At 29.8% G+C, this 4,785-nt stretch overlaps 1 pseudogene across 1 annotated transcript; it reads right to left on the reverse strand.

Annotated features, from left to right (window-relative positions):
• Positions 1-348: 348 nt before the first annotated feature.
• On the reverse strand, positions 349-1,339 carry LOC120085911 (nuclear transcription factor Y subunit B-1 pseudogene; annotated as a pseudogene). The gene has a single exon (XR_016531437.1). The product of XR_016531437.1 is annotated as a nuclear transcription factor Y subunit B-1 pseudogene (transcript).
• Positions 1,340-4,785: the final 3,446 nt, after the last annotated feature.

The raw sequence follows: 4,785 nt of genomic DNA on the forward strand, positions 1-4,785 counted from the left end.
TTCACTATAGATTCAAATCCCACATCCCATCACTTTTATAACCCCCCCCCCCCCCCCCCCCCCCCCCCCCAAAAAAAAAAAAAACCATAAATATATTTCTCTCCCTCTCTAAAGCCCATAAACTAACTCATAAAACCCTACCATAAAAATGTATTAAGACTATGATAAAATTCTCCTTAATTTAATCTAAAAATGACATCGAAATTCGACCCAAAAAAGAAAAAAAAAAAAAAAAAAAACCTTGAATAGCATCAGAAAATCTCGATTTTTTCCCCTCTCTTTCTGTAGTTCGTGTTTATGAGTTAAAATTATAATTTTGGTCTAGAAAAAATTGGAATTTACCTAGTATAGTTTGAAATTTAGAATTTAAAACTTTATTTTATGAAAATTTTAACCAAATCAAAGTTCTATCGATATGAAATTGTAATTTTAATACGTAAGGACTTAATTCTAAATTTCTAGATTAAATTTATAATTCAACCATTGAAATCACCAACCAGAGCTCTGTTGAAGATGAGCCGCCATAGCTCGAGCTCGATTCCCTTCTCCATTTTCATGGACTCCATTAATATTGAAACCCCTCAAACTTTCACCAAATCCAACGCCATCGATTATATTGAAACTCTTCTGATTCCCCTGATTTTGATTTTGATTCCCCAATGAATAAAACCCAGAATTGAAATTCTGAAAATCCATCACCGAATTCGCCGATTTCCCACTAATAATCTGTTCGGCGGCGGATTTCGCCGGAGACAGGGAGGGATCGTCCTGTCTAGCTAAAGAATGTTTCTCTTCCTCTGTTTCTCTGTATTTGTTGAGATACATCTTCAAAGGGCCGACGTAATTTTCGAATCCCAAAGTAGTCATCGCCCACAGCAAATCGTCTCCGTTGATCGTCTTTCGTTTTTCCCTTTGGCACTTGTCGGAGGCTTCGCCGGTGATGAAGCTGATGAACTCCGACACACATTCCTGGACGGTCTCTTTCGCTTCTTTTGAGATTTTGGCGTTCGCCGGAAGAGATTTTTTCATGATTCGGCTCACGTTTGCGATCGGGAGGAACCTGTCCTGTTCTTTTGTGGAGCTATCGGAGATGTTGCCGGAGGTGGGACTGCCGACGGGGCTGACCGCGGCGGCGGCTGTGGTGGTGAAGTTTCGTTTGTGGCCGCTCATGGCAGAGGGGTTGGCCGGAAAGTGAAGGCGGAGCGGAGAGAGGAGGGGAATTCGGGTGGAAATTTGTGGTGGTGGAAAGTGGGTGTGTGGTGGGGAATTTAAAGGAGAAGAAGAGAGGAGAAATTAAATCAAAGAGGAAAGGCGGTTTGATTTTGACAGAAAAAGGGAAAATGAGAGAGAAAATAAATAAACAAACAAATAAATAAATAAATAATGAAATGAAATAAATTATTGGTGATTAGAATAATGGCAAAGAATGGTCTTCCAAGAGGTGGAATCTTGGTAGTATAAGGAACATATATAGTTTCTTTTTTAACTGTTTTTAAATATTGAAAAACGTTAAAAAATATTTTTTAAAATATATAGTGATAGATATTGATAAATATTTATTAGTATCTATTGTAATTTATCGTCACTCATAGATGTTTATTAATGTCATTGATAGACAATGATATTTTGCTATATTTGAAAATATTTTTAGTATTTTTTTTTTTTATCTAAAATACTTATTTTTTTAATAATAATAATAATAAAATTATTATTTGGGTTTGAGAGTAAAGTGTATGGTGATCCGAGTGTTCAGTTGTTTAATTAAAGATATAATGTCCTAATGAGCTGAGTTATATGTTTAGTGAGCTATGGTATATATATTTTTTTCTTTTATAATAAATGTAGTAAAGTTAGAATGAGAAGTTTCTATTAGTGAAGTAGTAGTAGTTAGGACATCTTTATTCCTTTCAAGTTATCGTATTTTGCAGAATTCCATTCTCATGTTTGTGATGTATATCTATAAAAAAGGGTACAAAATTGATGGACTCACTTAAAATTAGTTTCTTTTCAAAATGAAAAAAAAATTGGATTATGTTTTGATTTAACCATGTGATTTTTTAAAATTAAATGAAATTTGATTTATTATTTTTTTATAAAGATTTTGACTAATGAATTTAAATGTTTTGTTTTAAAAAAAGAAAGATGAAAATTAAGTAAAATATCTAAAAAAAAAAAAAAAACACAAATTTTAAAATTTAAATAGTTATCAAATGGATCATTTACCATTTAAATATTTGTGTTCAATAACTGTAATATTATGTTCCAAAAGTTATTCAAGTATAATTTTTGTGCTTATTTTTTTACTTTTTAAATACTTCATCTTAGACTAGGAATTTTGTGTAGTAAAAAACAATTATTTAGTCTTTAAATTTAGATTTTGAAGTTTTATGCATGCTTATTATATATTATTTTATTTTGATGTTTTAAACTTTTAAATATGTTATATTATGCTTTTGAGCTTTATCCATGTGAATTTGGCAAATGAAACATATGTATCTACATCAAATTTTTGTTTAAACGATTATTGAAAAATTAACAATGTGGGTTTTATTTTTAAAACGAGTCTTGTCATATATTTGAAACCACTTGTTGTTAGTATTTTAATAAATTACTCAACATTAACATGAGATAGACACGTCTTTTATTCATGTACATGATTAATAGGCGATGATCCTGTTAAATATAAACTAGTCAATCAATCATAGCTCAATAAATAAAGTACTTACTTTATTAGGTTGGAAATCTTTGTTTACCATTCTTACAATGGTCAAACTAAAAAAACCCGTAGGAACACTTGCTTAATTAAACCCATATTTTTTTTCTTTTGAGTTAGCTTAAAAGCACTATGTTGTAGATCAAGATCTTACTTAGAATGACTTTTCAAATGTATACAACTACTTTTAAGCACTTGAAAAATCATTCCAACCAACCCTAAATATTTAATTTCTAAAGAGATATAGATCTTAAGTAGGTAGGATTAAAGACAAATATATAAAGTCTTATACATTCCATATCAATATTATTGAATGCGGTACTTTTGTAGTCAAATAAAAAAAATGGTAAGAGGGGGTCAAAGTAAATTTAATTGACATACGTGTACTCATTTCTTTGAGAACAAACGCTTAAATCTCTCCTGATTTATGATAGAAAAATAATTAAGAGGAGAAAAACAAATATTTTTTTTACGGTTTGAAATTAGGTGAAATTAGATTAAATGTAATTCTTTTATGTCCAATAAGAGATTTATTTTCAAAGGAGCAAAGCAATGGAAGTCACATGAATATATGATAAATGATATAACATATTGTAAAAAGTGGAATAATAAAAAGGTTTTTTCTTTTGACCAAACCCTCATTTATGCACGTCCACTTCTCCTCCTTATCTCTTCAAAATTCCAATCCCATTTCTTTTCTCACTTTTCAATAAGATTTAGAAGATGTATTCTAACCCTTTGTCCCATCAAAATTTTGATTAAAAAAAAAAATACTTCGGAGTAGTCGAGCTATATCTATTTCTGTTCGAGTCATTCAAGTGTCCAATTACAAGTTGTCATTTAGTAAAATTTTATTTTTTGATATTTTTTCATTTGTGATTGAAAACAAAACATAAAGATGGGTGCAACCTGAACTGTACCCAAATATTAATCAAATTTTGAACTAGTCTATCTTTACTTAATTTAATTAGCATAACCTCCTCTGAAAAGTGTGTCACATCAATATTTAAGTAATATTGTTCACGAGATTATATCATAACTCAACTAGTATTAAACATATTCTCTCGACTCAAGGAGTTAGACATTTGAATCTCCCAACTCTACATGTTCTTAACTCAGAAAAAAAAAAAAGCCATCTCAAATCGATCGAGACGGAATAGTTACCCCACCAAAATATGATTCAAAACTAAATTTGTGGGAATTTATTTTTCCTTTTATGGAATGGGAAACTTTAGTATTTACATAATTTATAATTGTAGAATATATAATATTAGGAAAATTGAAATATATAAGATGTGAGTTGTATATGATATGAGATTTGGTTTAATTAAAAGAGAAATGTCAAAGGGATTATTCACTTTATGAGTTTGATGGATCTAAATTGTTCATCCAAATTGGTGGGGGCCGAAAATTCTTATATTCAACTTAAAATGGTTCGCTTAGCTTTGATTTCTTGGAGATTATTTAAACACGGAAGGTTTGAAATGACCATTCCTCTTTTTATCATTATAACTTTCTTATACATTATTTTTGTAGGTATTTTGTTACTCAGTTTTTTTTTGTGATTTGTTGGACTGTTCTTTTAGGGATGGAATCAACTCCATTTAAAGTAGGTTTAATGGGATAAAATTAATGTTTATATAGAAAAAAAAAACTTACATGGATGAAAAATCGAAAATTTTCGGCTCGGGTTAAGTAACCATGTCGTTTTTAGTTATCGTAACATGGAATTCAACCTCATACTTTAAAGGAGGAAGAGTTTACATATAGAAGGAGGAGAAATTAATATCGAACTTTGAAGTTGGCAGTATATATATTTATGTTAGTTGAGCTGCACTCGTTAAAGGTGTTTATGGGTTGGCTCGAAACACTTTTTAGACCAAATCCACCCTTGATAATGAACTCAATCTGACCCAATCATGAAACATTTGGGTTGAGTTGGTTTGGGCTATTTAGTTATTTATTTAAATTTTTATTCTAAAAATAAGTAAAATACTAATAAATGTAAATATATACATACACATATAAACTTTTATTCTAAAAATAAGTAAAATACTAATAAATGTAAATAT

The sequence above is a fragment of the Benincasa hispida genome, chromosome 1, assembly GCF_027475165.1.
Source record: "Benincasa hispida cultivar pf3 chromosome 1, pf3_genome.v1.1, whole genome shotgun sequence".
NCBI classification, from domain to species: domain Eukaryota; kingdom Viridiplantae; phylum Streptophyta; class Magnoliopsida; order Cucurbitales; family Cucurbitaceae; genus Benincasa; species Benincasa hispida.